Here is a 24,595-nt window from a genome sequence, read left to right on the forward strand (position 1 = left end):
CTAAGGCAAGCTTAAGAGCAGTCAATTTTGCAGTGAACACGGAACACAGGCGATGCAAATGGAATTCTGAACTGCCCTCGTCCGTGACAAAGGCACAGCCTACAGAATCCCCATCCTTAGAACCGTCCGTAAAAAACACACTAAAGTCGGGGTACTGATCTAACAGTGCGGGAAACTCTTGCTGGTACACCTGGGAACTAGTTTGCTGTTTCGAATGCAGAGACAAACGTAAATCATGCCGAGGCAGACGAAGAAGCCATGGTGGAATAGCACAAAAGCGAACCAACGAAAGAGAGGGCCACACGAAATCGTCGGCAAGAAAGCTCTCGCACGCACGATGTACCATGGACGTGTAGAGCGAGGACGTGCAGCATAGCGCTCGTATATCCGACCACCACGGAGACATGGTCTACACGGGTGGTCTGGAATACAACGCACATGCGCAGAATAATTAAGGAGTAGTCTACTGCGACGATATACTAACGAAGGTTCATTGGCTTCAGCATACAGGCTGGTGACGGGACTAGTTCGGTAGGCGCCAGTAGCAATACGAATACCCAGGTGATGCACTGTGTCAAGTTGTCGTAATAGAGAAGCACGAGCAGAACCATAGGCAATACAGCCATAGTCTAACTTGGACCGAATTAGACTACGGTACAAACGAAGTAGAACAGTACGATCAGCACCCCACGTGCGGTGGGAAAGGACACGAAGGAGATTCAGAGCTCGAAGACAAGAGTATTAAGAGTCCGAAGATGTGGTGCCCACGACAAGCGACGGTCAAATACCAGACCCAAGAAACGGACTGTATCAACGAATGACAAACGGGTGCCATCGAGGTACAAGTCCGGGTCAACAATGCAGGTACGCTGTCGGCAGAAGTGAACACATTGGGATTTCTCGGTGGAAAAGCGAAATCCAGTTTCATTCGACCAGCGAACGAGACGATTGAGAGTCAGTTGATGCTGTCGAGTAATGCCGCGAAGGTGGCGGGAGCGACAGAAAATGACAAGATCGTCAACATAAAGCAGACCAGACACCGGAGCCTGAATCTGCGAAAGAACGCTGTTGACTGCGACAGCAAACAACTTGACACTAAGAACACTGCCTTGTGGTACACCATTTTCTTGTACAAAGCGCTCTGAGAGAGTAGAGCCCACACGCACTCTAAAGTGTCGCTCGTGAAGAAAATTCCAAATAAAGTGGGCCATATGCCCACGAACACCCCAGTCATATAATTGTTTGAGGATTCCGTAACGCCATGTGGTGTCATACGCCTTCTCTAAGTCGAAGAATATAGATACAAGATGGTCACCGTGGTGAAAGGCGTCTTGAATTTCACCCTCAAGATAAGCGAGATTGTCTGTAGTTGAGGTGAAACGACGAAATCCACTTTGAAATTTGCTCAAAAGGGAATGCGATTCCAAATACCATACCAGGTGCTTGTTGACCATTCGCTCTAGCAGCTTACAGACACAGCTCGTGAGAGCAATGGGTCTGTAGCTCGTGGGGATAGTTGCGGCTTTCCCTGGCTTTAAGATGGGAAGAACCATGGCCTCACACCAAGCAGGTGGAAAAAACTCCTCAACCCAGAGGTGATTATACAGCTGCAATAATGCAAGCTGAGAATCGCGGGAGAGGTTGCGCAACATATCATAGGAAACACCGTCAAGCCCTGGAGCAGTATTGGACGATTCGCGGCGAGAAGAATCAAACTCAACAAGCCTGAAAGGAGCATTATAGTCCTCACTGTTGGCGGTACGGAAATTTAACGGGTTTCGCTCCAGCTGAGGACGGGAACGAGCAAAGGCTGGTGGGTAGTGATCTGACTCAGAGATAGTGGCAAAATGGTGGCCCAATATACTGGCGATCTCTGAGGGATTGGTCTCGAGAACACCATTCACGTTTAAGGCTGGGACAAGAACAGAAGCGGAACCATTTAAGGAGCGAACCCGACGCCACACCTTTGACATAGGTGTGCGACTACTGAGGGACGAAACGTAATTCGTCCAGCTTTGGCACTTCGAGAGCTTTACCAGACGTCGAGCACGAGCACGTAGAATGCGGAACTGCTGAAGATGTTCGTCCGTGGGATGACGATTAAAAGTGGCAAGAGCGTGCCGACGAGCCAGGATAGCCTCACGGAGTTCCGCAGACCACCATGGAACACGCCGGCGGGAAACGTCGCCACCGCATTCTGGAATGGAACCATGAGCAGCATCAAGAACAGTCTGCTCAAAAGCCTCAGCCACAACAGCTACAGGGAGATTATCACTACCATGAAACTCACTGAGCTCACGGAATTTTCGCGAGTCAGCACGCTTCAGATTGAAGCGGCGGAGAGGAAAAGGAGGAGTAACAGGGAGACCTTCAACAAACAACGGGAAGTGATCACTGCCACAAAGATCAGGATGCACTCTCCATGTCAATGAGTTCAAGAGACCAGCACTGCACATGGAGAGGTCGATACAAGAATATGTGCCATGGGCAGTGGAGAAATGAGTAGGACTGCCATCGTTAAGGATAAGCAAGCCACTCTCCTCAAGAAATTCGGTGACCTCGCGGCCACGACCGTCAGTACGGACAGACCCCCACAGACGGTGGTAAACATTAAGGTCTCCTACAAGCAAGACTGGCGGCTCAAGTTGATGGAAGAGCTGCAGCAGATCGGCGGTTATAAAGGCTTCTGAGTGAGGAACGTACAATGAACAAACTGTAAGCGGGCGAGAAAAGTGTACTCGCACCGCGACGGCTTGCAGTCGGGATACAATGTGAATTTGCTGAGAATGAACGGAATCGGAGGCACAGACTGCCACGCCGCCAGCAGCGTGGTCAGCGTCTGGCTTATCACATCTGTACATAGTGTACCCAGAAAGAAGGAAGGACTGGGTAGGCTTGAAATGGGTTTCTTGCAAGCAGACAACAACTGGCGAGTGGTCGGAGACCAGTTGTAGCAATTCCTCACGCTGACTACTAAAGCCATTCAGGTTCCACTGAAGAAGCTCCATACTGGAATAAATCAACGTTTAAGGCAAACTTTCCCACGCGGTCCAATCACAGCCCACCATGTCAGACTTCAGAGAAGCTGCAGGTGGCTTACTAACTCGAGTAGATTTCGGTCTCTTCGGAGACAGAACCGTGTCGTTCAACCTGCGGATATGCTGGCTAAGTTTCAAGCCAGCCATGTAAGGTGATCGGCGATGGGCTGGAGTACGCCGAAGACCACCACTAACAGTATAACGAGGAGTGGTCGGTCGTTCGCTAGGCGTTACAGCTGGAGACTTCGGATGTCCGCTCATGGGTGCAACGGGAGTTCGCTCATCTTTGTAATTGGGATCTTCGAATCAGAACTGCGCTTTGGGGCCAACTCCGTTTGGGTGGAAACGTCAACGGTTTGTGTAGCGACAGATTTCCGAGAACTAGCAGCGACAGTGGCGAAGGGAACAGAAAGCGAGGAAGGAAGGCTTTCTTTCAATCGACGCTTCGCATCTGTAACAGAAATCTTCTCGACTACCATGAGTTCTCGGATACGCTTTTCACGTTGAAAGGCTGGAGAATCCCGAGACCAAGCAGAATGCTCACCCTTACAGTTGACACAGAAGGGCTTGGTCGACGTACAGGGATCCGCACCATGACTACCCTGGCCACAATTCGCACAAAGAGCAGCACTCGCATTACACGACGTGCTGGTGTGCCCAAAATGTTGACATTTATAGCAGCGCAAGGGACTAGGTATATAAGGCCGAACTTTGAGACGATAGAAACCAGCCTTGACATACTCCGGAAGCGTGGGCAAACTGAAAGTAAGAATCAGTGACTGAGTAGCGACAAGTTCACCTGTCTTCTTACTTTTGATGCGAGCTACATCTACAACGGGTTGGTCCGCCAACGCAGATTTAATTTCCTCCTCGGTGGCATTGAGGAGATCCCAACACGATATCACCCCTTTAGAAACGTTCAGTAGACGATGCGGTTCTACGGACACGTGCAATGGGCCAAAAGTTGTTAACTTCATGAGCTTCGCTGTTTGCCGCTCGTCGATTGTTTCCACCAATAAGGTGCCATTCCGCAGTTTCTTAATATCCTTAACCTGTCCGGCGTTATGTGTTATAACTTTATTAATAACAAAATGGGACAACCCCTTTAGAGCACTCGGACGGTTAGCTGTAGCATCGGCATCATCATTTTCCTTATCTTTAATTACAAGATATCGGACCACAGGTGTCGCGGTACTTGTCTTTTCCACATTCTCTACAACAGAACGGTCAGTCTCGTTCTCGGTAGGTTTGGGCTTTTTACTAGAGGGCGAGCCCGGGCCCGTTTTTAATGATTTTGTACCCATAAAATATTTTTTTAAATGAACATTTAGAGAAAAAAACGGGTTTGAGGTCACACCGGGGCGTTAATAGGGAAACTAACGCTACCCCCTGGCAATCCCTTCAGCACGCCCAACACCTTAGGATCAGCGTGGGGCCAACGCGGTCAAGGGGAATGGAAGTGCAAGAAAACCATTTCCGTCGACAAAAACGTGTGGGCCCGGAAAAGGAAGAGGTGAAACAAAAGAAAAGAAACCTTGCCAACAAAAGATAGACCCCACCAGCCCAGGAAGAAACAAAAACACAACGGTGCGGATTTTTTTGGATTTTTTTATTTTTAACTTTTTTTGATATTTTCATGGTTTGCATTTTTTTTTGTATTTTTGTTATATTTTTAAGGACTCAACACTCCAGACAACACATACACTGGACGCAGACAACAGTAGGCCGGGTGGGTGCACGTCCTCCCCAAGTGGAGGAAGACGTCCACTAGACCTGCCTCTTCCCGACTCCCACCAACCATCCGCGAGTCCGGTAGCGGTATTCGCGGCTGAGAGGGCATGCAACTATATGACGATGAGGGGTGATAAATGAATGACGTATAAAGCCGCCCTCTCAGCTCCACCCCCTCCCCGACGATGACGGTCCGCTACATGGAGGGGGTAGTGAGAAACATTGTGAAACTATAAAATTCTCCAAATTAGAATTAACATTTACTGGAAAACATTCGTTATGCATCAGTGAGCACAGGGGAAATAATTACGAATCTGTTTGCAAACAAAAATTAGAGACACTAATGCAAATGCGACGATATTTTCTCTCTCTCTCTCTCTCTCTCTCTTTTTTTGGTATCGTCATAAATTTTACACATATGTTACAATTTGATTCTTTCCCAAATAAAAAATAAATAAAATAACCTTAGTGATAAAAATGACATCAGTACTTCCACGGGATTCGAACCGTCTACCTTCGGTATACAGACTCGTTGCTTTATCTAACTGGGCTATTTGCTTTCTTACGTAAGCTGAATCTATTCTACAGTAAAGACGATTTTTCATTACGATTGGGCTAACAATTCGTCTTTTTCCATAGGTAATTTCCGCTATTTGCACTATCTATACGTTAATACTTAGCATAGATTCATATATTTGGAGTTCGCTGATAATGCATACAATAAGACATACTAGAAATATTTCGTTAAAATTTTCGTTTGTAGATCTAATCCACGCTTCTCTCAATGACATAGGTGTCGCTGCTTGGTGTTGAACTGCAGAATTCCCTCGCGTTCTTGAAAATTTCCCACTTTAGCAGAGTTGGTAATTCTCGAGATTTCTGTCGATTTAATGTTTTTTGCTTCTAATTTATTTATTTTAAGCTAATATCTAACACAAATATTAAAAACGGGTTTGTTATTAACCTGTCCTGCTGGGGAAACCTTCCGAAATTTCGAACATATAAAGAAAACGGAGATCGCGTCATTTATTTTGCTCATAGTAGTACAAGCCTCTTCCAGATATGGCAACAACTTTATTAACGCCACAAATTCTGTGAGTACACACGTCGCCTGGGTGTTCAAAGTTCTAACACATTTGGAACTTCGTGGGTCCCATAATTTAAGACTGGAATTCTAGCTGCCATTTACGGTGTCATTTAATTCCGGTACATGCATTACGCAACCTACGGCTCTCTTATGGAATCCGAGAACTCTGCTGACATTGTTGTTTAAAACGTGAAGTCTTACTATATTATCCAGACCACCACTAGCAACGTGACTAGGATGTGCCCATAAAAATCTGAGCAATGTCCCATACTGTGATCATTTATGGTTGGCTAAGCTAAAATTAATAAACAATTAATGAAAGGATATATTTTATATAATTTTCCTGACTTGCAGTTTTTTTTCACTAAGTTTCCCTGATTTCCGTGACCGGAACGAACCCTGGAATGAGGAATCTAGTACAGCCTTCGAATGCCTGTAGTTCAATTCTATGGAATGTTTGAAGGTATTCTATGGGCGCACTGTGTTGTCACGTGACGGTATTAGAAGATATTGGAAAGTTTCCCGTCTAAATTTAACGGAGGATGCTCCATCTTTTGGAGAACATCTAAACTTCATGCTTAGCAGTAAACATTCTTTTTCACTTGTCATTCGTCAAATTACTTTCGTTATTACAAAAGATTGCAAATTCCTCACAACTTCCCTTATTCTTACTTTTCCTCTTTAGGAGAAAACACATATTCAGAAATAATGATAAAGTAATCCGATTCTAACGATGTAATCCCCCTCCATGTAGCGAACCGTCATCGTCGGGGAGGGGGTGGAGCTGAGAGGGCGGCTTCATCATTCATTTATGTATCACCCCTCATCTTCATATCATTGCACGCCCTCTCAGCCGCGAATACCGCTACCGGACACGCGGGTGGTTGGTGGGAGTTGGGAAGAGGCAGGTCTAGTGGACGTCTTCCTCCCCTTGGGGAGGACGTGCACCCACCCGGCCTACTGTTGTCTGCGTCCAGTGTATGTGTTGTCCGAAGTGTTGAGTCTTTGAACATAAACAAAAAAAATCGCAAAACATAAAATAATTAAAAAAACAACAAAAAATTAGAAAATACAAAAAAATCCGCACCTTTTTGTTTTGTTTTTCCTGGGCTGGTGGGGGTCTATCTTTTTGTTGGTCAGGTCTCTTTTGTTTTGTTCTACTTCTTCCTTTTCTGGAGCCACGCGTTTTTGTCGACGGGAATGGTTTTGCTGCACTCCCATTCCCCTTGACCGCGTCGGCCCCACGCTGATCCTAAGGTGTCGGGCGTGCTGAAGGGATTGCCAGGGGGTAGCGTTAGTTCCCCTGTTAACGCCCTGGTGTGACCTCACACCCCTTTTTCTTTATAAATGTTAAATTTAAATATTACTTCTATGGGTAAAAAAACTTTTCAAACTGAACCGGGCTCTCCCTCACGGAAGAAGCCCAAACAAACTGATATTGAAATTGAGGAACAGACAAGTATCGCGACCCCTGTTGTCCGATATCTTGTAATTAAAGAGAGAGACGTTGGTAGTGCCAGTACTGAGGAAAACCGTCCGAGTGCTCTTAAGGGCTTATCCCCTTTTGTAATCAATAAAGTCATTACTCATCAAGCCGGACAGGTTAAAGAGATAAAGAAACTACGGAATGGCACTTTATTGGTGGAAACGACGCACGAGAAACAAACTGCGAAACTAAAGAAATTGCAATATATTGGCCCGGTAAACGTGTCCGTAGAACCTCATCGTCTACTGAACGTTTCTAAATGGGTGATATCGTGTTGGGATCTTCTCAATGCCACCGAGAAGGAGATTAAGTTGGAGTTAGCGGACCAACACGTTATAGACGTAGCTCGCATCAAGAGTAAGAAGTCAGGTGAACTTGTTGCCACCCAGTCACTGATTCTTACTTTTAATCTGCCCACGCTTCCGGAGTCTGTGAAAGCTGGTTACTATCGCTTAAAGGTTCGACCCTACATATCTAGTCCTCTGCGCTGCTTTAAATGTCAACATTTCGGGCATACCAGCACGTCGTGTAATGCGAGTGCTGCTCTTTGTGCGAATTGTGGCCAGGGTAGTCATGGTGCGGAACACTGTAAAGCGACCAAGCCGTTCTGTGTTAACTGCAAGGGAGAGCATTCTCCTTGGTCTCGGGATTGTCCAGCTTATCAGCGCGAGAAGCGTATCAAAGAACTCATGGTAATCGAGAACGGACTTGGTCCCAAAGCGTAGTTGTGAATCGAACACCCCAGTTGCAAAGATGAGCGAACTTCTTAAGACCCCCGTTGGAACAACGAGTGAACATCCCAAGCCTCCAGCTGTAACGCCGAGTGAAAGTCCGAAACCTCCTCGTGTTACTGTTAGTGGTGGTCTCCGGCGCACTCCCGCCCATCGCCGATCACCTTACATGGCTGGCCTGAAACTCAGTCAGCATATCCGCAGGTTGAACGACACGGTTCTCTCTCCGAAGAGACCGAAATCTACTCCAGTTCGTAAGCCACCTGCAGTTTCTCTGAAGGTTGACATGGTGGAGGACGAACTGATGGACACTGAGTGGGCTGTGATTGGACCGCGTGGGAAACTTCGCCTTAAACGTTGATTTCTTCCAGTATGGCGCTTCTTCAGTGGAACCTGAATGGCTTCTGTAGTTACCGTGAGGAATTGCTACAACTGGTCTCCGACCACTCGCCAGTTGTCGTCTGTTTGCAAGAAACCCATTTTAAGAATACCCAGTCCTTCCTTTTTTCTGGGTACACTATGTACAGATGTGATAAGTCAGATTCTGGTCACGCTGCTGGCGGCGTGGCCGTATGCGTCTCTGATTCGGTTTATTCTCGGGAGGTTCACCTAGTCTCCCGCCTGCAAGCAGTTGCGGTGCGAGTATACTTCTCTCGTCCGCTTAGTATCTGTTCGTTATATATTCCTCACTCGGAAGCCTTTAGCACCGCCGATCTGCTTTAGCTCTTCCATCAGCTCCAGCCGCCAGTCTTGCTTGTAGGAGACCTTAATGCCTATCATCGCTTGTGGGGCTCTGTCCGCTCTGACGGTCGTGGCCGTCAGGTAACGGAATTTCTTCAGGAGAGTGGCTTCCTTCTTCTTAATGATGGCAGTCCTACTCATTTTTCCACTGCCAGTGGCACATATTCTTGTATCGACCTCTCCATGTGCAGTGCTGGTCTCTTGACCTCATTGACATGGAGGGTGCATCCCGATCTTTGTGGCAGTGATCACTTCCCGCTGTTTGTTGAAGGTCTCCCTGTTACTCCTCCTTTTCCTCTCCGCCGCTTCAATTTGAAGCGTGCTGACTGGCGTAAATTCCGTGAGCTCAGTGAGTTTCATTGTCGTGATGATCTCCCTGTAGCTGTTTTGGCAGAGACTTTTGAGCAGACCGTTCTTGATGCTGCTCATGGTTCCATTCCAGAATGCGGTGGCGACGTTTCCCGCCGGCGTGTTCCATGGTGGTCTGCGGAAATCCGTGAGGCTATCCTGGCTCGTCGACACGCTCTTGCCACTTTCAATCGTCATCCAACTGACGACAATCTGCAGCGTTTCTGCATTCTCCGTGCTCGAGCTAGACGTCTTATCAAGCTTTCGAAGCGCCAAAGCTGGATGAATTACGTTTCGTCCATCAATAGTCCCACAACAATGTCCACTGTGTGGCGTTGGGTCCGCTCTCTGAATGGCAATACTCCTACTGTTGATGTTCCTGCTTTGTCTGTGAATGGTGTCTTAGTTACTCACCCTTCGGAGATAGCACACAATTTGGGCCAGTATTTTGCATCTATCTCTGAGTGTGAACATTATCCTCCAGCATTCGTCCCCATTAGGGCGCGTTTAGAGCGGAACGCGTTAAACTTCCGTACCGCCAACAACGAAGGTTACAATGCTCCTTTCACCCTCGTTGAATTTGATTCTGCTCCTCGTGAATCATCCAATACTGCTCCAGGGCTTGATCGTATACCCTACGAAATGTTGCGCAACCTCCCCCGCGATACACAGCTTGCTCTCTTGCACCTGTATAATCGCCTTTGGGTCGAGGAATTTTTTCCACCGGCTTGGCGTGAGGCTCTCGTTCTTCCTATCATGAAGCCAGGCAAAGTTGCAACTAGCCCCACGAGCTGCGTCTGTAAGCTGTTTGAACGCATGGTCAACAAGCGCCTGGTGTGGTACTTGGAATCCAATTCACTTCTGAGCAAGCATCAAAGTGGATTCCGTCGTTTCCGATCCACTACAGACAATCTTGCTTATCTTGAGGGTCATATTCAAGACGCCTTTCTCAACGGCGAACATCTTGTTGCTATATTTTTTGACTTAGAGAAGCCGTATAACACCTCCTGGCTTTACGGAATCCTAAAACAGTTATATGACTGGGGTCTCCGTGGGGATATGGCCCACTTTATCTCGAATTTTCTTTACGAGCGTCACTTTAGAGTGCGTGTGGGATCTAATCTCTCAGAGCGCTTTGTACAAGAAAATGGTGTTCCACAAGGAAGAGTCCTTAGTGTCACGTTGTTTGCTGTCGCCGTCAACAGCGTTCTTTCGGAGATCCAGGCTCCTGTGTCTGGTTTGATTTATGTTGACGACCTTGTAATTTTTTGTCGGTCCCGTCATCTTCGCGGCGTTACTCGACAGCTTCAACTGACTCTCAATCGTCTTGTTCGCTGGTCGAATGAGACTAGATTTCGCTTTTCTACCGAGAAATCCCAATGTGTTCACTTCTGCCGGCAGCGTACGTGCATTGTTGACCCGGACTTGTACCTCGATGGAACCCGTTTGTCATTCGTTGATACAGTCCATTTCTTGGGTCTAGTGTTTGACCGTCGCTTGTCGTGGGTACCACATATACGGAATCTTAAATACTCTTGTCTTCGAGCTCTGAATCTCCTTCGTGTCCTTTCCCACCGCACATGGGGTGCTGATCGTACTGTTCTGCTTCGTCTGTACCGTAGTCTAATTCGGTCCAAGTTAGACTATGGCTGTATTGTCTATGGTTCTGCTCGTGCTTCTCTGTTACAACTTGACACAGTGCATCACCTTGGTATTCGTCTTGCTACTGGCGCCTATCGAACTAGTCTCGTTGCCAGTCTGTATGTTGAAGCCAATGAACCTTCGTTAGCGCATCGTCGCAACAGACTACTTCTTCATTATTCTGCGCGTGTGCGTTGTATTCCAGACCACCCGTGTAGACCATGTCTCCGTGGTGGTAGGATTTACGAGCGCTATGTTGCACGTCCACGCACTACACGTCCCTGGTACATCCGTGCGTGTGAGAGTTTCATTGGCGACGATTTCGTGTGGCCCTCTCTTTCATTGGTTCACTTTTGTGCTATTCCACCGTGGCTTCTTCGTCTACCTCGCTATGATTTACGTTTGTCTCTGCATTCCAAACAGCAGACTAGTTCCCAGGTGTATGAGCAGGAGTTTGCCGCACTGTTAGATCAGTACCCCGTTTTTCATGTGTTCTTTACGGACGGTTCTAAGGATGGGGATTCTGTAGGCTGTACCTTTGTCACCGACGATGGCAGCTCAGAATTCCATTTGCATCGCCTGTGTTCCGTGTTCACTGCTGAATTGACTGCAATTAAACTTGCCTTGGACCATGCCTTAATGCTTTCATCACGTCGTGTGCTTATCTGCACCGACTCATAGTCCGTCGTTCTTAGCTTACAGAATGTCTTCACTACGCACTCTCTCGTTCAGGACATTCTCGTGAGGTGCCATCAATTACAGCTACAGGGTTGTGTCGTCGTTGTCTGCTGGGTGCCGGGTCATGGCATTCGGGGAAACGAACGTGCTGACACAGCTGCCAAGCACGCCGCCTTGGCTTGGGTTGCTTTGGAGCATAGCCTTCCGTGCTCTGATATTTGTCGTCATTTTTCCAGCTTGATGCGCACTCACTGGCAAGTAGTTTGGGACCAGGCAAATGAAAATAAACTTCACGCCGTTAAGCCCCTTCTAGGTAATTGGCGAACGTCTTCACGCTTGAATCGTAGAGATGAAGTGCTCCTGGCGCGTTTGCGTATCGGACACTCTCATCTAACGCATGGTTATCTGCTGCGTGGCATGGACCGTCCGTACTGTGAAGAGTGTATTGTCCCCCTGAGTATTCAACATATTCTCGTTGAATGTCCTGAATACTCAGATCTCAGAGAACGTTATTGACTACCTTGTATTCTTACCCGTGCCTTGGGGGACGACAGTGATGTAGTTCGACGGGTAGTTGATTTTGTTAAAGTTTGTGGGGTTGCTCACGTTCTCTGAGCTCTTTTAGTGTGTTCGTACTCTTTTATTACTGCTAAATTTTTAAATTTCTGTCACGTTTTATTGTTTTCTATATATTGTTATTTTCTATTTTATCTTATTTATTCTTTTATTCTCTGTTTTAGTTTTGACTTTTTGTTTTCTCATTTAGCAGCGCTTTGGTTTCTCGACCACTATTCTTTTTAACATGTTCTTATTTTGATTTTACAATTTTGAGCAACCCTGTTCATCGTGACGGGGACATATAGCTTCGTTGCTGACGTCCCCATTAACCCCCCTATTCTATCTATCTATCTCTCTGAAGAGACCGAAATCTACGCCAGTTCGTAAGCCATCTGCAGTTTCAATGAAGTCTGACATGGTGGAGCATGAACTCATGGATACGAAGTGGGCTGTGATTGGACCCCGTTGGAAAGTTCGCCTCAAACATTGATGTCTTCTACAATGGCTCTTCTTCAGTGGAACCTAAGTGGCATTTGTACTCACCTTGAGGAATTGACACAACTCATCTCCTATCACCCGCAAGTTGTTGTCTGCTTGCAAGAAATCCATTTTAAACCTACCCAGTCCTTCCTTGCTACTGGGTATACTATGTACAGTTGTAATAAGCCAGATGCTGGTCACGCTGCTGGTGGCATTGTCATATGTGTCTCCGATTCTGTTTATTCTCCGCAGACTGACATTGTCTTTCGACTGCAAGAAGTTGCGATGGGAGTCTACTTTACTTTGAAGCCTTTTCAGCCTCAGAGCTGCTTCAGCTTTTCTATCAGCTCGAACCGCCAGTTTTGCTGGTCGAAGATAATAATGCCTATCACGGTCTGTGGGGCTGTGTCCGTACTGACGATCGAGATCGTCAGGTAACGGAATTTCTTGAGAAGAGTCGATTGCTCACTCGTTAACGATGACAGCCATACACACTTCTGCATTGCTCATGGTACTTATTCTTGTATTGACCTCTGCATGTGCTGTGCTGAGCTGTTGCCCTCATTGACACGGACAGTACCTCCTGATCTTTGTGGCAGTGATCATTTTCCTCTGTTCCTTGACGATAATCCTGAAGCTTCTTTACCTCTTCGGTGCCTCAATCTGAAGCGTGGTGACTGGCGTAAGTTTCGTGCTCTCAGTGAGTTTCTTGTCGTGATGACCTCCCTGTAGCTACTGTTGCAGAAAATTTCGGACAGACTGTTCTTGATGCTGATCATGTTTCCATTCCAGAATATGGCGGCGACGTCTCCCGCCGGTGTTGCATGATGGTTTTCGGACATTCGTGAGGCCGTCGTGGCTCGTATGCACGCACTTGCCACTTTTAGTCGTCATCCGGACTGACGAAAACCTCCAGCTGTTCCGCATTCTACGTGCTCGGGCTAATCGTCCTACCAAACTCTTGAAGCACCAAAACTGGAAGAATTATGTTTCGTCCATCAATAGTCGCACATCGACATCTACTGTGTGGCGTCGTGTCCGCTCCCTTACTGGAAATAATTCTTTTGTTTATGTCTCTGCTTTATCTGTCAATGGCCTTCTTGAGACTAACCCTTCGGATATATCTCTCATTTTGGGCCAGTATTTTGCATCTATCTCTGAGTCGGGACTATGCCCTCCAGAGTTTGCTCGTATTAGAACCCAGTTAGAGTGGAACCCGTTAAACTACTGTAGCGCCAACAGCGAGGATTACGATGCCGCTTTCACGCTTGTTGATTTCTATTCTGCTCTTCGTGAGTCCTCAAATAATGCCTAGGGAATTGACCGTATTTCGTACGGTATGTTGCGCGACCTCTCCCGCGATACTCAGCTTCCTCTATTGCAAGTGTATAATCGCCTCTGGATAGAGGAGTCCTTTCTATACTTTGCGTGAGGCTGTGTTTCTTTCAGCCTGGAAAAGCCGCAACTAACCCAACGAGCTAGAGACCGATTGATCTTACGAGCTGTGTCTGTAAGCTGTTTGAGCAATGGTCAACAAGCGTCTGGTGTGGTATTTGGAATCGAATTCAATTTTGAACATGTTTCAAAGTGGATTTCGTTGTTTTCGATCCGCTATCTATAATCTCACTTATCCTGATCGTGAAATTCTAGACGCTTCTCTCCGCGGTGGCCACATTGTAGATATATTTTTTGACATAGAGAAGGCTTATGATGCAACATGACGTTACGGAATCTTAAAGCAATTATATGGCTGGGGTCTTGGTGGGCATAGGGCTCCCTTCATTGTAAACTTTCTTCATGATCGCCATTTTAGAGTGCGTGTGCCATATACTCTTTCAGAGGTCTTTGTCCAAGAGTATGGTGTTCCACAAGGTCGTTTCCTTAGCGTCACGCTGTTTGCTGTTGCCGTCAACAACATTCTTTCGTAGATCAACGGTCCTGTGTCCCGTCTGCATTATGTTGATCTTGTCATTTTCTCTCGCTCCCGCCACCTCCGTGGCATTACTCGCCAGATTCAGCTGACTCTCAATCGTCTTTTTCGCTGGTCGTAGTCTCATTGTCAATATGTCCACTTCTTCCGCCCACCCTCTTGCATTGTTGACCCAGACTTGTATCACGATTTTACTCTTTTGTTCGTTTCTTGGGTCTACTGTTTGACCGTTGATTGTCGTGGGCACCACACATTCGCTCTCTTAAGTATTCTTGTCTCCGCGCTCTGAATCTTCTTCGTGTCTTCTCCCACCATACATGGGATATTGATCGAACTGTTTTGCTTCGCTTATACCGTAGTCTAATCCGGTCCAAGTTAGACTATGACTGTATTGTGTATTCGTCTGCTCGGTCTTTTCTGTTGCGGCAACTAGACAAAGTTCATTACCTGGGTATCCGACTAGCTACTGGCGCTTTTTGTACTAGTCCTGTTGCCAGCCTGTATGTTGAGGCCAAATAACCTTCGTTAACATTTCGTCGGGAGAGAGACTTGTTAAAGTTTTTCTGTACATGTGCACTGTATCCCTGACTATCCTTGTAGACCCTGTCTCCGTGGTGGTCGGATTTACGAGCACTATGGTGCACATCGTCGTTCGGCACGCCCATGGTACGTTCGGGCGTGTGAGAGTCCTCTCAATGCCCATTTCCTGTGGCCTTCTCTCTTGCTAGTACAGTTTTGTCCTGTCCCGCCATGGATGCTACGGCCCCCGTGCATTGACTGACGTTTGTGTTCTTACTCGAAGGAAGATACCAGCTGTCAGGTCTACCAGCAAGAGTTCGCAGCATTACTCGAATAGTATCCCGATTTTAGTGTGTTTTATACGGCTGTGCCTTTGTTTCCGACGAAGGCAGCTCAGAGTTCTGTTTGCATCGCCTGTGTTCAGTGTGCACCGGTGAATTAACTGCCATCAAGCTAGCTCTTGACCATGCTTTCACGCTTTCGCTACGTTGCGTGCTAGTTTGCAACGACTCGGAGAGTTTTATCGTTAGTTTAGAGCAGCGTTTCCCAAACGGTATGCCGCGGTAAATGGTGTGCCGCGAATGAGCTGCTGGTGTACCATGAGAATATAGAAAGAAAATCATTAGCTCTGTAGAAACTAAATTTTAAAACGTAGGGAAAATGTATATTTGTATTTCACATTACTATGAACCTCTACAATGGAAAAAAATACTGTAATTGTAATATACTATTGTACATACATTACTGTGTAGCAGATAGTATTTTGAAAACAGACTTTTATTTGCCGGAGCCTCATAGATATATCCACAGTTGGTTGGTATGTTACGCTTCAATTGACAGTTTCTACCAACACCGAGAGATAGAAGTAGAACTTGTACGGTACGCGTCAAGCGAACATACGTAGAATACTCATTAGCATGTCAATGGCAGAACAACACATTGTTCAACAGCAGTTTTGACCGAGGCATTGGAAGCGGCGTAACTGCAATAAAACGGTTTGTGATTGAAAAAGCAAAATTAAGTGATGAAAGTCAAACGGATACTTGGGCTTCCACCAGCTCTTTACAGACTACTCCATCTGTGAGTAAATGTAAAAGTGTTGTACGGCATTATCAGGAAATGTATTTAGCAAGCATGCATACAAATTGCCTTCTCTGTTATTCTATTTTACTCTATTCCTTCTTAGTGAAAGGTTGCATACAGTTTTCGAGAATGAAAGTGTATTTTTTAAAACCTGAGTCCTATATTTCAGTACAATTGTTCTCAAATTTTAAATTGGAATGAAAAATAACCATAATGATTTACCACGGGAAAAAGCCAGTGTTCGAGCTTTCTTCCCTGTGGGAAGATCAGCAGTCACAGAAAACTACCAGAATATTTTATATTTACGAATAAAATAATAATAATAATAATAATAATAGTGAATCCCTTAAGTCTAGCAAAACTGGGCGACTGAAGTTTACGTAGAGTGAGCTGCGGATTGCGAGTCATAAAGCCACGAAACCATTTAGCACCAGCTGACTCATCGTTCTTCGGAAATGGATCCGGAATTCGATTGATTTCAGCGAGTTGAAAAGCTAAACGTTTGATATCCTTGGCCGTTAAACCAAAAAACACATATTCCATATCTACACAATATTTCACTAATTCACTTTCCAGATTGTACCCAAGAGTTGATTTTCGCCCTAATGGAAACTAGCTTATCTATATCATGTTCGGCACTGTTCACTTTGTCTTTTAAAGTGGATTTGGGAAGAGACTAGATCTTGGAAGCACGCTTTAGTCCCATCTCACAGCAATGATTGTGTTCCTCATGTTCTCCTCGGACCACTGTTTCTGTTTCTTTCTATCCATCTAAAAAGAATTGAGAAGTGTGTTAGGTTCCGAATTCAGATAATTATGTCCATAGCAATTTCATTGTGCATTTAAAGATAAACACGTAGCCTGCTCGTGCTAAATAAGCAAAGCTAACATCTAGACCAATTTCTAACAATTGGTTTCATTACCTTCTACAAATTTTATCATTCTGTCGTCTAGCACCAACACTATTTTTCTCCCCCATCATGGCTTCGTTTTTATACAGAACATTTTGTAGGTTAGGTCCACTATTACTGTATTTGTCATAAAGTCGTAATCGAATTTTAAAAGTTTCGTAGGACTGTTCATCACATATTGTCAGGTGTAACACATACCTCATGCCAAACAATAGGCCTAGAGAGGAACGGTATTGAGTAATGTTTTAGCCATTGTATTTAAACTATTACAGCTTTTCTCTCACCGATATGGTGTACCAGTTATCTATATTCTTCCCAAAAGACACTTAATAATATGGCACTACTTTACCAGTCTCTTTTCCCACATATTGCAAAGTATCTTACATTTTCAGGTTAGGTTAGTTGTAAAAAAAAAAAATCCGCGAATAAACACTGATTTTTCTGTTGGTTATCTAGTAAATTCGGGATTAGAATTGGCCAACAAAAGACAGATTGACACGTAAGGTAACCCATGAGAGTTCCAAAGAAACTAGATTTGGTTAAGAAAATAGCTCTTACTGCATTGGTTAGCTTGTAATCGTTAACAAATATATTCTAGCTGTGAACTTTCTGTTTGGTTAAACCAGAAAAAGTATTTTCATATCATCTTGGATTGCATTACCTCATCATGACTCCGCCGTTTGTAACTAATTATACATGTAAATAAGAGCTACTACTGTAATAGCTTGGAAAACTGAAAGGACTATCTTAAAATTAGCACGTGTACTTAATATTCCAAGCGGCTAAGCGAACTCATTGATTTATAGAGAGAAACCTGAGTAGAAAGGTAGTAAAATCTACATTTTAATTTCTATTTCTAGTACCAATGAAAATATTTGTCAAAGTGGATGGCATTTAAATCAGCTAAAACGTTTGTAAAATATATAAAAAATATTGCCATGCGTTTATATTAAATTTGACTTTCTTGTAGGGCTAGGCTTTAGTCTAGAGTGGGTTTGCCCCCTTGAACCCACTAGTTTCTCCACTGTTTGCTCAACAATTTGTATCCTGTTCATATGCACAACCCACACGGAACATGCTCTGTACAGCGTTATGTGGCATTATTCCAAGGTGAAAAGTGTTATTCGTAATATCACACCCGTGCGGTATTTGGAACATATGCAGGGTACGATATTCGGCACAAGTGGGCACGCTAACATGGCGCTTACTTCTACCAACACATTGGTATACACTTCGCAATATACACTTTACACTGCAGAATATATCGTTGACGACAATCTTCCAAAATATTTTGACCTTCACCAAAATTACAATAGCTCGTGCTTTTCTTCCACCTGCACACAGCGCGGCGAAACTCCTTCTGCTAGAGTAGTTACCTCAGCCGATTATAGTACACGTGCTGACACCAAAGTGCAGCACTTCCCGGCCGAAATCCAACGGGGTACGGAATTAGGAAGGGGTGTGATCCGGCACTTCTCCCCTACTTAATAAGTGAAGTTTTGACCCGACTACGGTAGATCCCGTAGTATTAGAGCTATAGACCTCTAAAGTTCGTATTTTCATGGTTTTGGCAGCCTGCAACTCCGAAAGGAAGTATTGTGCACCTACGTTGGTCTATACTTTTTGTCTTGTGTTGGTGTCAGGAATCACTTCCCAGACGATGTCGGTGTTGTTTTGAAAAACTATATATATAGAGGGAGAGATTGAAATGTTGGGAACTGCATTTCATTTTCCCATACTTTCAATTGCACTTATTTTGAAATGCAACTCGTTTTCGGCATATTGTTAAGTGTTTGTTTCGTGCGATTAATTAACTTCCAGGCACTGTAAACGGATTTAATATGCATCGTGTATATTTGCGTAAGAAAATGAACTTAATGGTCGACGAATTCACAAAAGACTTTAGTACTTTTTTAAAACTGCACTAATTTTGGTTTACACAGTGAAGGACTCTTGAAAGTTCTACTGGAAGTTCTTGGCGCAAGAATTTATGCAAAGCAACCAACGAGCAGACTCGTTGTTTAATCGATTGTGATGTTTACGAATTACTAAGGACGCTCTTGAAAAAAGCCTCTCAGCAGAACAGATATAGCTGAAATCGATAAGAAGTCACGAGTCATTCTAGCTAAGATGAGAAATTGAAGTTGATGTTTATTCCACCAATACAAAATATCCTCCCTGCTTGCAGCTCTCGGCTGACTCAGGTATGAATAAAAGGTCTACGATGTCTTTTAATCTACGATGTCTTTATCAGTATTTTGAACACTTTCTACTGGTAACTCTGACGTTGGCTCTTTGCTTTGGTATTCGTTTTTGCTTTGGTATTCGTTAAATATGTTTTCAAATTTCTTAAGGCTTCCTTGCTTCATCTCCATTCCACACAGTGTTAAGTCAAAAGTATCAACTTTGTGCCTTGGATCCAAGATAAGTGTTATGCAGTAAATCCAGTTATTCATCGTATAATGCTTTAACATTTTGTCTCGCGCAGCTTGGAGTCCTAAAATCCGTTTCTCATCCACATCAGTGCGGTCGGCTTTTCCATCTAGCTGATTCACAAGTTTCCAGCTTATCCAGTAAGAGATTAATTGAAACAATGACAAGGAGCAATGTGACATATTTTTCTCCTCCAAGTTTTGTCGTAAGGATTTTAAAATTTACTAAAATTTTGTGTATTCTTTCAAACAGCGACATTCGTCGTCGGTAATTAGAAATATTTTAAACTCTGGTACAGTACTGCACAAGGTGGTGATAGCATCCGTTTTTCAATTTCAAACCTACGCCAAGCATATCATGGGTCGAATTCCACCTTGTTGGACAGTCCAACACGGGACTTACAGCTGTGGACACAGCAGCTGTTTTACACGCCGAACGAAATTTGTTCTTCAAGGTCTCATTTCGTTTTATCTTGCTGAAAATAGAACGCAGTTTCATTATGGCTGTAGTAGAGTCCTGAATTTGTGCTAAATAATCTTCATTCCCTTTATATTCATTTTCACTATCGATCTCCCCTTCACTTAAATCACAACTTTGTAAAGACAGCTTTTTCATCAAATCTTGAACCCCTAAGTTTAGGATATGCGCCATGCAGCGGAAATGCTGGTCTTCTGAATTGAAATTTGGAATCAGTTTGGCAAGTTGTCATAAACCTAGTGTTGGCCGATGCACTGTCGACGGCGATGCCTTGTATTTTGTTTTCCCACTTGAATTCTACCAAACAATTATAAAGAAATCTGTGCGATTTCTTCCCCTGTATGTCGACCATGCGAAGGGATAAAATCAAGAACCAGAGACTGGTAACTCCAGTCACTATCTATGAAATGAACAGTTACGCCAGAGAAAGTCCAACCAGCTATTGACGTCCATCCATCAATTGTGAATGAGATTTTCGAGCTGCAGTGCTATAGCCGATTCTTTAGTTTGAGTTGGAGCTCCTCAAATTTTTGTTTGACATGTCTTCTGAGAGTGAATCTGTTAGGAAATTTCAAGTTGAGACAAATGTATCGGAAGTATTCTTGCGTTTCTTCGTCATCAAAAAACGAAAAAGGAAGATACTTTCTTGTAATCCAATCCACTGTAGCTGAAGAGAAGTCTGTTGTTCTTGTTTCTGTTCTCTGAAATAGAAAGTAAGGCATAACAACAATCTGTCAGTCGACATTGGGCTCAAACGATGTAGTTTATATTGTATTGATTACATCACTGTGAGGATGTTTCGGATGTCGGAAACCAAGAGGCGAGGAGGTATTAAATTCAACTCTGGGGTAATTGTATATTTAAGCTACACAATACGTTTCAAATTATTATAGCAATGAAATAATATTCACTAAGCTTTAAATTTTGATCTCAGGGCTACTTTATAGATAGAATTCCTGCTTGCTAGCTTTGACTTTATTATTGCTTTATGAAAACTCTTAACTACTTCCAGAGGAAAACAATTAATTGTAAGCAATTTCGTACGAAAAGAGACACAAAGTCAGTTCACGTCTGAATTTAGGGCCCTAGATGCTCCTCAATATGGGTCTCTCTGAGGAGTGGCACGAAGTCCTGTAAGAGCAAACCGTGTCCCCAAACTCACGACCCACCTGGACTCGAACTGTTTTAATTAGGGGAGTTGCTGTATCTAGGGACATATTTTACATTTTGATGTATTATGGAAGTAGAATTTATGTATCTTATTTGAATAAATGATTTTTAAGAGCAAGGGTTTATTCATCACTTGCGCTTACCAGTAATTCGATAGTGCATTTAACATAAAAATAATTACTTATTTTTCGATGGTCTAGTTTTGCCCCAAGGTACATTTTTTGATGTACCAGGGGACAATGAAGATGTACCTAGGTTTTTGTGACATACACAAGGTTTTTGAGGTAGTGATAATATTATTAAAACGCAAATGAATATGAATGTTTGGCAATATTTTTATTTTCATGTGATTTTTTTAAATGTAAACAGAAAATAGTATTGGTTTCTAAATACATTTTCTAATAACCTGAAAATTTTCAAATAGTTTTAGAGAGCATGAATATTTCTCTATAAACGAATGTAAAAGTAACCAAACAATCTAACAATTTTTCCTTGAAACAACTAATACCTTACATATCTCTAGACTTATTCTAAAAGAAAAACTCTCTTATTTGAAATTGCGAAATATTTAACGAAAAATAAAAGACAAATTATGTTTCTCATGAATCCTCAACTTGTCTTTAACCTAAGTCATAGTCATTCAAAGAAACAGGCAAAATGTACTTTTGAAAATGCCTTGAGGACGAACCGGTTACAAATGTTGGAGGTCGCAATTTTAGGATGATGTTTTCCAAACTTGGAGAATAGACATTCGATTCTTCAGGAAATGTGAAATATTCTTGATCAATTGACTTCGCTTTGTTGAGATATTGCACGCAGAATTCTTCGGAAGTTTCCTTGTTGACTATCTTTCCCACATAGCTTTTACTTGTTTTCTTACTAGCCAGTTTGATTAAAATGAAATCGCCAACACTGATCTCTTGCGTTTCGGCAGAGTCTTCAAGTTCTTTAGCTATAATCACTTCTTCAAACAATGTCATATCATAATTACTTGAATCATCGTTGCACATATTCATGATTGCCTCTTCTGATTTCTCTTTCTGCGTGTAGCGTATTCTCTTTCTTGACTTGCTCAATTTCTTCGAATCCTTATTTTCTGAGTTTTCTTTAGTTCTGCGCAACTTTCTTTGTTCTATTTTCCAGTTTTTCTGGTGTATCTGTCAAAACTCGTGCTTTTCCAGTCAGACCTATTCGACATCTTCGTGATGTTTCAGGTGCTCTGGTAGGAAGTGGTCGAATAGCACTTGGAGGAATTGAAGACTGAACCGGTGAAGAAGATTGATTAGCAGTAGCCCATACCGAGCTGATGGAGGAGTTCGCGCTGATGTGGAAGTTTCAACTGGTGTGGAGGTTTGCGTGGATGAGGATTCCTGAACTACATTTGAGATAAGCACTTGAACAGATGCAGATGCTCCAATCGATCCAGAATCTTGATCAAAAGTGGGAACGTCTTTCTTCTCTGTTGAAATAGATGTAGTAAATTCATAATCTCTGAACGGATTTCTGTTTAATGGAACCAGACCACACACCTCAAAACTCTTAATTATATTCGACGGAGTAAATGCCTGTTTGTAGGCTGTGCCTGCAAGACTTGCATCATCATAGATCGTAATTGATATCTTGGTACCACTGGAAGTTGGTGTGGCCAAGAACTCAGCTGCGGCTCTATCATAGAATGTTTTGAAAGGTCCAAAGACGGCGACATCTAAAGGCTGCATTCTGTGTGTTCTATGAGGGTGGAATGTAAGAACGATGACAGACTGCTTTGCCAGTGTACTAACTGGTATTGCCAAATGACATTTGTGATTATCCAATAACAATAGCACAGGGTTCTCTTTTGACGGTTTTACGTGATTTATAAAATGCTCCAGAAACTTCTTAAATATGTCTTGGTTGGACCATCCTGAAATATGTTCAGTACCTATAGATCCAGGAGGTGCATCTCTTAGCACGGTTGCCTCGCAAAAATTGACAAGCGGAAATACAAAAAGTGGTTTAATTGTATTGCCTATAGCATTGATACAACAAATCATTGTTATGTTAGGGCCTCTTTCTCCTGCAGTTGCAGCTCCTAGTTGTTTTTGTCTCTTTTTAGGAAGAACACGTAGTGGGTTGTGAACAGTGAAAATCCTTGTCTCATCAACATTGTAAATTTTAGAGGGTGGAAATTTGTAACGCAATAGAACGCCTGAGTAAACAGAAAAGAACGAAGCAACATTTTCTTTCGTAAAAAATACAGACCGTAGAATGCTGGTGCTTTCAGGCTTTCGCAAAGATATTTCATTCTCTTACTTTTTTTCTAAATGCGCGCAACCATCCGTCACCTACAGATTTATTCTTTTCCCATTCTTCAGGATGAGCCTTTTTGTTCTCCTTAGCCCGTAAGTACACAAGTTCTTTCAACCCCTGTGTAGTTAATCCATATTGTAGACGGGCACTAACTACAATGTATTCCACAATCTCCTTCTCTTCTCTTTCAGTGAAAACTAAACGGTTATCATAATTAGGCTTGTATTTATACTGATCCACGCCAGAATCCGGCTATTTTTGTTCAAGTCAGCGATGATATGTGCCAGTATGCGCCGATGATACGTGCCAGTAGGCAGTATGATACGCGATATACTGATTTTGAAACGTTATTCTTTCCGGCTGCTTTTCGTATCGATAATTTGTTCTTTAGGACATCTTTCACAGCGTTCTCGACATCTGGCTGAGGACCGGCGCGCTTTCTACCCTCTTTACTTCGTGGCATTTCTCTGAAAAGGGAAACAAAACAAATTGTACTCGTATGTACCCAGGGACACTGTCCCCAGGTACGTCGTCCCAAGGTACATCCTCGCGCCCATTTTCTTTGTTAAGATAGTACACCTCAAGCAATAGCATTTACCAACTTGAATAGTAATAGACGCACACAAAGACTACTTTCATCATGCGTCTATGAAATTCTGAGGCAGACTGAAAACAACATAATAAAAAAAATTTCAAACTTACCAGATTACCACTTTTTGTAAGAAAAAACTGAGCATGTAAACTGCCCAGTAACAGATGGAGATGGGCATAATCGAACTACGGCAGTCGATTCGTTCGATTTTTCTCATAGTTGGAACTAATCGATTATTAGTTTATAGTTCGGAGGATTCGTTCAGGTGTCCACAAAAGTGTAGTCGACGAAATTTTTCTACTATTCATATGTTCGTTCATATCAACGTTCATTCCTAAATGAACAAATCGTTCGAAAGACTTCTTGTAGAAGAAGAAAAAGACATCAACTCTCTGTAACTGAACTGTGGTTCGTTCAGCACGTTCTCCTTGCATGTGAATAGGCGGAGTTTAGTAGAAGAGGGACAAAGTCAATGCTATTCTCATTTTGAACACAGCGCGGGGAGTTCTCGATCAGAGTTTTTTTCATATGGTCCTTGTAATCGCGAGTCCGTCTGCCCCTGTCCTTGTGTTTTTGTTATACTTGTTGTCTGCGAAGAGGAACAGGGAGGGAGGGAGACAAGCAAAATAAATGTGAAGAGTGTCATAAATGGGAGAATAAAATACATCATTC

This window comes from Thermobia domestica, chromosome 7 (genome assembly GCF_964235325.1).
Source record: "Thermobia domestica chromosome 7, izTheDome1.hap1.1, whole genome shotgun sequence".
Classification (NCBI taxonomy): domain Eukaryota; kingdom Metazoa; phylum Arthropoda; class Insecta; order Zygentoma; family Lepismatidae; genus Thermobia; species Thermobia domestica.